The sequence below is a fragment of the Pan troglodytes genome, chromosome 12 (genome assembly GCF_028858775.2).
Source record: "Pan troglodytes isolate AG18354 chromosome 12, NHGRI_mPanTro3-v2.0_pri, whole genome shotgun sequence".
Taxonomy (NCBI): domain Eukaryota; kingdom Metazoa; phylum Chordata; class Mammalia; order Primates; family Hominidae; genus Pan; species Pan troglodytes.
This window is the reverse complement of record NC_072410.2, coordinates 72,767,969-72,779,337: the sequence shown is the minus strand read 5'-3', so window position 1 is coordinate 72,779,337 and position 11,369 is coordinate 72,767,969. Positions and strand designations below refer to the sequence as shown.

Sequence of the window (11,369 nt, the reverse complement as noted above, 5' to 3'; positions counted from 1 at the left end):
TCTTGTACTTTATGCAGATAATCAGGCCAAGTATAATAAGACTAAAGTTTATTTTGCAAACAAATCAATCCTATCATGATTTGTTTTTAATAAAAATGGTGACTGGAGAGAGAAAAATTATGCTTAAAAAAAAAAATCTTTCGTACACCTGTTGTTAGCTGTCCTTGGATTTTTTGTGCAGTTTGGACTAACTCCTAAATTCTTTGTGGGCTACAAGTCCCCAAACTAATGCTTTCAAATCTTTACTTTTAAAACTGGGAATTGCACTCCTTTCCCTAGTACTCATTATTTACCTTATAGTACACTGTTCCCTTAAATACGGTACTATACCTTTAGATGATAATACTAACGCCTTTGCCATGCAAGCCTTGGAACCCCAGCCAGGCATGAGTACGTTGACAGTTGCAAAACGGTTCCATTCCTCTCATCTTAGGATCAACACCTGCCCCTACTATACCCTTAATCGGCAGGAAAAAGTTAGAGCTGTCTTTGCCCTTTCTCCATCTTCATTAGCCAACACCTTAAGTTTAAGGTGTTACAAAACCCAAAGGGAGGAATTGAAACCACCATTGCAAAATTGTAACTGAGACAGTCAAAGAGATCGGACCTAACCAACTCCATCTTACTTCTAACCTCCTCTTCCAGGTGTCTTTGTTCACTCCTGAACGCAGGCTGAACTAACTTTGGGAGGAATTTAGTTTATCGTTTAAAACAAAGATGAAAACAGCCCTTTCCTGAAACAAACTCCCTTCTTGCCTGGGTACTAGACTGTCTTTGTAGGACTCAAAATTTACCCACAAGAGGCCGGGCGCAGTGGCTCACACCTGTAATCCCAGCACTTTGGGAGGCCGAGGCAGGCGGATCACCTGAGGTCAGGTGTTCGAGACAAGCCCAACCAACATGGAGAAACCCCATCTCTGCTAAAAATACAAAATTAGCCGGGCGTGGTGGGGCATGCCTGTAGTCCCAGCTACTCAGGGGGCTGAGGCAGGAGAGTCACTTGAACCCAGGAGGCGGAGGTTGCAGTGAGCCGAGATCACACCATTGTACTCCAGCCTGGGCAACAAGAGCAAAACTCCGTCTCAAAACAAAACAAAACAAAACAAAAAACTTAGCCACAAGATTAGAAATTATGGTTTAGGAGTCATGCAGCTGGAGGATACAAGGCTCTGACCCTCCCCAAATTGCTCCTGGGCGTAAAATCACTATTGCAAAACTTCAGACCAGTGCTTGAGATATTTTGCAGACCCTGCATTTAATGGATCAGCTGGCACCACCCAGATCAATAAACTGGTTGATCTGATCTTGTGGCCCCCACCCAAGAATTGACTCAGAGCAAGAAGACAACTTCAACTCCCTGTGGTTTCAACTCTGACCTGACTAATCAGCACTCCTAGCTCATGACCTCCGTCCACCCACCAAGTTGACTTAAAAACTTTGATATCCACTCTTTTTCTGGCTGGAACAATGGAGGGTGTAGAAGAGAAGAAGAAGAAGGTTCCTGCTGTGCCAGAAACCCTTAAGAAAAAGTGCAGGAATTTCACAGAACGGAAGATCAAGCACCTGAGAAAGAAGTTTGTCCAAAAGATGTTTCGAAAGGCAAGGAGGAAGCTTATCTATGAAAAAGCGAAGCACTTTCACGAGGAATATAGGCAGATGTACAGAACTGAAATTCGAATGGCGAGGATGGCAAGAAAAGCTGGCAACTTCTATGTAACTTCAGAACCCAAATTGGCGTTTGTCATCAGGACCAGAGGTATCAATGGTGTGAGCCCAAATGTCCGAAAGGTGTTGCAGCTTCTACGCCTTTATCAAATCTTCAGTGGAATCTTTGTGAAACTCAGAAAGGCTTCAATTAACATGCTGAGGATTGTAGACCCATACATTGCATGGGGGTACTCAAATCTGAAGTCAGTAAATGAACTAATCTGCAAGCGTGGTTATGGCAAAATCAATAAGAAGCGAAATGCTTTGACAGATAACGCTTTGATTGCTCGATCTCTTGATAAATATGACATCATCTGCATGGAGATCTGATTCATGAGATCTATACTGTTGGAAAACACTTCAAAGAAAATAACTTCCTGTGGCCATTCAAATTATCTTCTCCATGAGATGGAATGAAGGCCACCCATTTTGCAGAAGGTGGAGATGCTGGCAACAGGGAGGACCAGATCAACAGGCTTATTAGAAGAATGAACTAAGGTGTCTACCATGATTATTTTTCTAAGCTGGTTGGTTAATAAGCAGTACCTGCTCTCAAATTGAAACAAACAAACAAACAAAAACTCTGATTTCCAAATGTTTGGGGAGACTGACTTGAGTAATAATAAAGCTATGGTCTCCCACAAAACAAACAAACAAACAAAAACAAGGGTCTGAAAAATATCTTGAACATCAATTTTAGGTTTTAAAATAGTGATGTTATCCCTAGGAGCAATCGGGCAAGGAGATTAGGAATCTTGTGGCCTCTGGCTGAATGACTCCTAAACCATAATTTCTAATCTTGTGGCAAATTTGTTAGTTTTAAAAGGCAGTCTGTTCCACAGGCAAGAGAGAGGTTCGTTTTGGGAAAGGGCTGTTATCATCTTTGTTTGTTTGAAACAAACAAAGTTTGTTGAAAGTTATCTTTGTTGAAAGTTAAACTGTATATTAAATTCCTTGCAATGTTAGTTCGGCCTATGCCCAGGAAAGAAAAAGGGCAGCTTAAAGGTTTAGAAACAAGATGGAGTTGGTTAGGTCAGATCTCTTTCACTGTCATACTTTTCTTACTGTTACAACTTTTGCAAAGGCAGTTTCAAAACTCATTTTTTTTTTTTTGTCTCAGAATATAGGTTATCTTGATGATTGTTCCATATGCACGTTTAAAAATGAATATTTTTCAATGTTTTATTTTAGGGTAAAGTGTTCCATAGATTTTACTTAGCTGAAGTTGAAACCACCTTTGCAAAAATTATGACAATGAAAGAGATCTGACCTAACATACCCCATCTTGCCTTTAAGCTCCAAGCTGCCCTTGGGCACTTCTGGGCATACATCAGATAAGTATAGAAGGAATTTAGTTCAAAGTTTAACTTTGAAACAAAGATGATAACAGCCCTTTCCCAAAACAAAGCTCCTCTTTGCCTGGGGACCAGAGAGCCTTTGTAAAACTAACGAATTAGCTACAAGATTAGAAATTATGGCTCAGGAGTCATGCAGCCAGAGACCACAAGACTCCTAACCTCCTCCATTGCTCCTCTGGATAGCATCACTATTGTAAAACCTAACATTGGTGTTCGAGATATTTTTCAGACCCTGCATGCTCATGTACCAGTTGGTGCCACCCAAACTGGTAATCTGGTTTAACTATTTCTGCTCTCCCACCCAGGAACAGAAAATAGCAAGAAGAACCCACGTCAACACCCTGTGATTTTTATCCCCAACCTGACCAATCTGTGTTTCCCACTCTCTAGCCTCCAGCCTGACAAATTATCCTTGAAAAACCTTAGTTTCTGAATTTTTAGGGAGACTGATTTGAGTAATAATACTTGGACGGTTTAGCCAGCTCTGCACGTATTACACTATTTCTCTATTCCAATTCCCCTATCTCAGTAAATTGGCTATATCTGGGCAGCAGGCGAGAAGAATCTGTCAGGCAGTTACAAAGTGAATTGAAGGGGATGTTTATGTATTTTATAAATTTACTGACTTTTTGTCTATTTTTGTATCGATTATTGATAAATGATTGTTGAAACCTCCAATTATAATTGTGGTTGTTTCTATACGTTCTTAAGTTTATCAGATTTGTTTAATGTACTTTGAAGTTATGATATTATGTGTGTGTATACATGTATGTTTACATTTTCAGATTCTTTTATCCACTTGATGATGGATGATCCACTTGATGATGGATGATCCACTTGATGGATGATGGTTTTATCCACTTGATCAACTTTGTTTACTATAAAATTTCCTTCTATATTCATGCTAATATGCCTTATTCTAAAATCTACCTTGTCTGATATTAATATACTGATTCCAGTTTTCCTTTGTATTTGCATAATATATTTTTTACCCTTTAACAATTAATGTATCTGTGTCCCAATATTTAAAGTGGTTTTCTTCCAGCCAATAGAAAATTGGATCTTGATTTTTTTAAATCCAGTTTTATATTCCCTGTCTTTCAATTGGTGTGTTAGGGCATTTGCATAAATTTTTATTATTCATATAGATAGGTTTATATCTATTATGATTTTGTGGTTTTTTCTTCCCTATATGTTAAATTAGTATTTATAATTATTTCATTGAGCTCTTAAAGATTCCAAATTCCTTGGATGCTCAACTTACTGTTATAAAATGGCTAGTGCAGTATTTACATATAACATATGCACACCCTCCTATATACATTAAATCATTTCTAGATTATTTATAACACCTAAGGCAATGTAAATGCTATGTAAATAGTTGTTATCCTTAATCATGTAAGATATAATGACAACATTTAAAAGTCTATACATGTTTGGTACAGATGCAATTCTTTTTCAAATATTTTTGATCCATGGTTGATTGAATTCACAAATGCAGAACCCATGAATACAAAGAGCTGACTGTACCTATTTTTACTGTTCTTTCAGTGATTGTTTTAAGGCTTCCAAGACACCCTTTTAAATTATCATGGTTTAATTACAATTATTCAATACTTTATACATATAAAAATTCTGGGTTGCTGGCAAGATGGCTGAATAGGAACAGCTCTGGTCTACAGCTCCCAGCGAGATCAACACAAAAGGTGGGTGATTTCTGCATTTCCACCTGAGGTACCCAATTCATCTCATTGGGACTGGTGGGACAGTGGGTGCAGCCCATGGAGGGTGAGCTGAAGCAGGGTGGGACATCACCTCACCCCGGAAGAATATGAGGTCAGGGAACTTTCTTCCCTACCCAACTGAAGCCGTGAGGGATTGAGCCAGAGGAAGTCCAGCACACATACTGCACTTGTCCCATGGTCTTCGCAACCCACAAACCAGGAGATTCCCTCCAGTGCCTACCCCACCAGGGCCCTGGGTTTCAAGCATAAAACTGTGCGGCCATTTGGGCAGACACCAAACTAGCTGCAGGAGTTCTTTTTTTCCATACCCCATTGGTGCCTGGAACGCCAGCGAGACAGAACTGTTCCCTCTCCTGGAAAGGGGTGCTGAAGCCAGGGAGCCAAGTGGTCGGGCATGGCGGGTCCCACCCCCATGGAGCCCAGCAAACTAAGATCCACTGGCTTGAAATTCTCGCTGCCAGCACAGCAACAGTCTAAGATCCACCTGGGATGCTCAAGCTTGGTTGGGGGAGGGGTGTCTGCCATTGCTGAGGCTTGAGTAGGTGGTTTTATGCTCACAGTGTAAACAAGGACACTGGGAAGTTCGAACTGGGTAGAGACCATTGCAGCTCAGCAAGGCTGCTGTGGTCAGACTGCCAGATTTCTCTTCTTTCAGCAGGGCATCTCTGAAAAAAAGGCAGCAGCCCCAGTCAGGGACTTACAGATAAAACCCCCATCTCTCTGGGACAGAGCAACTGGGGAAAGGGGCAGCTGTGGGTGCAGCTTCACCAGACTTAAATATCCCTGCCTGATGGCTCTGAAGAGAGCAGCGGACCTCACAGCACAACCTTCAAGCTCTGCTAAGGGTCAGACTGCCTCCTCAAGTGGATCTCTGACCCCCGTGTATCCTGACTAGGAGACACCTCCCAGTGGAGCCAACAGATACCGCATACAGGAGAGCTCTGGCTGACATCAAGCAGGTGCCCCTCTGGGATGAAGCTTCCAGAGGAAAGATTAGGCAGCAATCTTTGCTGTTCCACTGTTCTGCAGCCTCCGCTGGTGATACCCAAACAGGGTCCAGAGTGGACCTCCAGCAAACTCCAGCAGACCGGCAGCAGGGAGGACTGACTATCAGATGGAAAACTAACAAACAGAAAGGAATAGCATGTCCACTCAAAGACCCCATCCGAAGGTCACCAACATCGAAGACCAAATGTAGGTAAATCCACAAAGATAGTGGGAAAACAGCACAAAAAGACTGATAATTCCTAAAACCAGAATGCCCCTTGTCTTCCACAGGATCACAACTCCTCTCTAGCAAGGGAACAAAACTGGACGGAGAATGAGTTTGACGAATTGACAGAAGGAGGCTTCAGAAGGTGGGTAATAACAAACTCCTCAAAGCAAAAAGAGCACATTCTAACCCAATGCAAGGAAGCTAAGAATCTTGAAAAAAGGTTAGACGCATTGCTAACTAGAATAACCAGTGTAGAGAAGAATATAAATGACCTGATGGAGCAAAAAACACAGCACGAGAACTTTGTGAAGCTTACACAAGTGTCAATAGCCGAATTGATCAAGCAGAAAAAAGGATATCGGTGATTGAAGATCAACTTAATGAAATAAAGAGAGAAGACAAGATTAGAGAAAAAAGAATGAAAAGGAATGAACAAAGCCTTGAAGAAATATGGGACTATGTGAAAAGACCAAATCTACCTTTCATTGGTGTATCTGAAAGTGATGAGGAGAATGGAACCAAGTTGGAAAACACTCTGCAGGATATTATCCAAGAGAACTTCCCCGAACTAGCAAGACAGGCCAACATTCAAATTCAGGAAATACAGGGAACACCACAAAGATACTCCTCAAGAAGAGCAACCCCAAGAAACATAATCATCAAATTTACGAAGGTCGAAATGAAGGAAAAAATGTTAAGGGCAGCCACAGAGAAAGGTCAGGTTACCCACAAAGGGAAGCCCATTAGACTAACACTGGATCTCTCGGCAAAAACTCTACAAGCCGGAAGAGAGTGGGGGACAATATTCAACATTCTTAAAGAAAAGAATTTTCAACCCAGAATTTCTTATCCAGCCAAACTAAGTTTCATAAGCAAAGGAGAAATAAAATCCTTTACAGACAAGCAAATGCTGAGAGATTTTGTCACCTCCAGGCCTGCCTCACAAGAGCTCCTGGAGGAAGGACTAAACATGGAAAGGAACAACCAGTACCAGCCACTGCAAAAACATACCAAATTGTAAAGAACAGCAACACTATGAAGAAACTGCATCAACTAATGGGCAAAACCACCAGCTAGCATCACAATGACAGGATCAAATTCACACATAACAATATTAACCCTAAATGTAAATGGACTAAGTGCCTCAGTTAAAAGACACAGACTGGCAAATTGGATAAATAGTCAAGACCCATCAGTGTGCTATATTCAGGAGACCCATGTCACGTGCAAAGTACACACATAGGCTCAAAATACAGGGATGGAGGAATATTTACCAAGCAAATGGAAAGCAAAAAAAAAAAGCAGGAGTTGCAATACTAATCTCTGATAAAACAGACTTTAAACCAACAAAGATCAAAAGAGACAAAGAAGGTCATGATATAATGGTAAAGAGATCAACTCAGCAAGAAGAGCTAACTATCCTAAATATATATGCACCCAATACAGGAGCAACCAGATTCATAAAGCAAGTTCTTAGAGACCTACAAAGAGACTTAGACTCCCACACAATAATAGTGGGAGACTTTAACACCCCACAGTCAATATTAGACAGATCAATGATACAGAAAATTAACAAGAATATTCAGGACTTGAACTCAGCTGTGGAAAAAGCAGACCTAATAGACATCTACAGAACTCTCCACCCCAAATCTACAGAATATAGATTTTTCTCAGCACCTCATCGCACTTATTCTGAAATTGACCACATAATTGGAAGTAAAACACTCCTCAGCAAACGCAAAAGAACAGAAATCATAACAAACAGTCTCTCAGACCACAGTGCAATCAAATTAGAACTCAGGATTAAGAAACTCACTCAAAACCGCACAACTACATGGAAACTGAACAACCTGCTCCTGAATGATTACTGGGTAAATAATGAAATGAAGGCAGAAATAAAGATGTTCTTTGAAACCAATGAGAACAAAGACACAACGTACCAGAATCTCTGGGACACATTTAAAGCAGTATGTGTAGAGGGAAATTTATAGGACTAAATGCCCACAAGAGAAAGCAGGAAAGATCTAAAACTGACACCCTAACATGAAAATTACAAGAACTAGAGAAACAAGAGGAAACAAATTCAAAAGCTAGCAGAAGACAAGAAATAACTAAGATCAGAGCAGAACTGAAGGAGACAGAGACACAAAAAAACCCTTCACAAAATCAATGAATCCAGGAGCTGGTTTTTTGAAAAGATCAACAAAATAGATAGACTGCTGGCCAGACTAATAAAGAAGAAAAGACAAATAAAGAAGAATCAAATAGATGCAATAAAAAATGATATAGGGGATATCATCACTGATCCCACAGAAATACAAACTACCATCAGAGAGTAATATGAACACCTCAATGCAAATAAACTAGAAAATATAGAAGAAATGGATAAATTCCTGGACACATACACCCTCCCAAGTCTAAACCAGGAAGAAGTAAAATCCCTGAATAAACCAAAAACAAGTTCTGAAATTGAGGCAGTAATTAATAGTCTGGCAACCAAAAAAAGTCCAGGACAGATGGATTCACAGCCAAATTCTACCAGAGGTATGAAGAGGAGCTGGTACCTTTCCTTCTGAAACTATTCCAAACAATAGAAAAAGAGGGAATGCTCCGTAACTCATTTTATGAGGCCAACATCATCCTGATACCAAAACCTGGCAGAGACACAACAAAAAAAGAAAATTTCAGGCCAATATCCCTGATGAACATCGCTGTGAAAATCCTCAATAAAATACTGGCAAACCGAATCCAGCAGCACATCAAACAGCTTATCCATCACAATCAAGTCAGCTTCATACCTGGGATGCAAGGCTGGTTCAACATATGCAAATCAACAAATGTAATCCATCACATAAACAGAACCAGTGACAAAAACCACATGATTATCTCAATAGATGCAGATAAAGGCCTTTGACAAAATTCAGCACTCCTTCATGCTAAAAACTCTCAATAAACTAGGTATCAACTGAACATATATCAAAATAATAAGAGCTATTTATGACAAACTCACAGCCAATATCATACTGAATGGGCAAAAATTGGAAGCATTCCCTTTGAAAACCAGCACAAGACAAGGATGCCCTCCTTCACCACTGCTATTCAACATAGAATTGGAAGTTCTGGCCAGGGCAATCAGCCAACAGAAAGAAATAAAGGTATTCAAATAGGAAGAGAGGAAATCAAATTGTCTCTTTTTGCAGATGACATGACTGTATATTTAGAAAACCCCATCGTCTCAGCCCCAAAATCTCCTTAAGCTGACAAACAACTTCAGCAAAGTCTCAGGATACAAAATCAATGTGCAAAAATCACAAGCATTCCTATACACCAATTACAGACAGAGAGCCAAATAATGAGTGAACTCCCATTCACAGTTGCTACTAAGAGAATATCTAGAAATTCAACTTACAAGGGATGTGAAGGACCTCTTCAAGGAGAACTACAAACCACTGCTCAAGGAAATGAGAGAGGACACAAATGGAAAAACATTCCATGCTCATGGATAGGAAGAATCAGTATTGTGAAAAAAGGCCATACTGCCCAAAGTAATTTATAGATTCAATGCTATCCCCATCAAGCTACCACTGACTTTCTTCACAGAACTGGAAAAAACTACTTTAAACTTCATATGGAACCAAAAAAGAGCCCGCATAGCTCAGACAATCCTGGGCAAGAAGAACAAAGCTGGAGGCATTTGAAGTCACTACCTGACTTCAAACTATACTACAAGGCTACAGTAACCAAAACAGCATGGTACTGGTACCAAAACAGATATAAAGACCAATGGAACAGAACAGAGGCCTCAGAAATAACACTACACATCTACAATTATCTAATCTTTGACAAACCTGACACAAGCAATGGAAAACATTCCCTATTTAATCAATTGTGTTGGGAAAATTGGCTAGCCATATGCAGAAAACTGAAACTGGACCCCTTCCTCACACCTTATACAAAAAATCAACTCAAGATAGATCAAAGACTTAAACATAAGACCTAGGACCATAAAAATCCTAGAAGAAAACCTGGGCAATACCATTCAGGGCACAGACATGGGTAAAGACTTCATGACTAAATCACCAAAGGCAATGGCAACAGAAGCCAAAATTGACAAATGGGATCTAGTTAAACTAAAGAGCTTCTGCACAGCAAAAGAAACTGTCATCAGAGTGAAAAGGCAACCTGCAGAATGGGAGAAAATTTTTGCAATCTATCCATCTGACAAAGGGCTAATATCCAGAATCTACAAAGAACTTAAACAAATTTACAAGAAAAAACAACCCCATCGAAAAGTGGGCAAAGGATATCAACAGACACTTCTCAAAAGAAGTCATTTATGCAGCCGACAGAGATATGAATAAATGTGCATCATCATTGGTCGTTAGACAAATGCAAATCAAAACCACAATGAGATATCATCTCACACCAGTTAGAGTGATGATCATTAAAAAGTCAGGAAACAACAGATGTTGGAGAGGATGTGGAGAAATCGGAACACTTTTACACTGTTGGTGGGACTGTAAATTAGTTCAATCATTGTGGAAGACAATATAGCTATTCCTCAAGGATCTAGAACCAGAAATACTATTTGAGCCAGCAATCCCTTTACTGGTTATACACCCAAAGGATTATAAATCATTTTACTATAAAGACACATGCACACGTATGTTTATTGTGGCACTATTCGCGATAGCGAAGACTTGGAACCAACCCAAATGTCCATCCATAATAGACTGGATAAAGAAAATGTGGCACATATATACCATGGAATACTATGCAGCCATGAAAAAGGATGACTTCATGTCCTTTGCGGGGACATGGATGAAGCTGGAAACCACCATTCTCAGCAATCTATCACAAGAAGAGAAAACCAAAACCACATGTTCTCACTCGTAAGTGGGAGTTGAACAATGGGAACACATGGACATAGGGAGGGGAACATCACACACGTCAGAGGATGGGGGGCTAGGGGAGGGATAACACTAGGAGAAATACCTAATGTAGGTGATGGGTTGATGGGCGCAGCAAACTACCATGTCACGTGTATACCTATGCCACGTCTATACCTATGTAACAAAACTGCACGTTCTGTACATGTACTCCAGATCTTTAAGCATAATTTAAAAGAAATTCTACAATTTCTCTTCCTGTCTTCTGTGCAATTTTTGTCCTGTATTTTTCTTCTACATTTTATAAATTCCAGAATACATTGTTGTTATTTTTGCTTTATATATTTAATTATTTTAATAAGATTTTTAAAAATCAAAATTAGTTCTATATGTATTCACATATTGGCCATTTCCAGTGCTGTTTATTTCTTTGTGTAAATCTAAATTTCCGTCT

At 39.9% G+C, this 11,369-nt stretch overlaps 1 pseudogene; it reads left to right on the top strand.

The window, feature by feature from the left end:
• The first annotated feature begins 1,465 nt into the window (after positions 1–1,465).
• LOC470372 (large ribosomal subunit protein uL30-like) lies at positions 1,466–2,264 on the top strand (annotated as a pseudogene).
• The last annotated feature ends 9,105 nt before the right edge of the window (positions 2,265–11,369 follow it).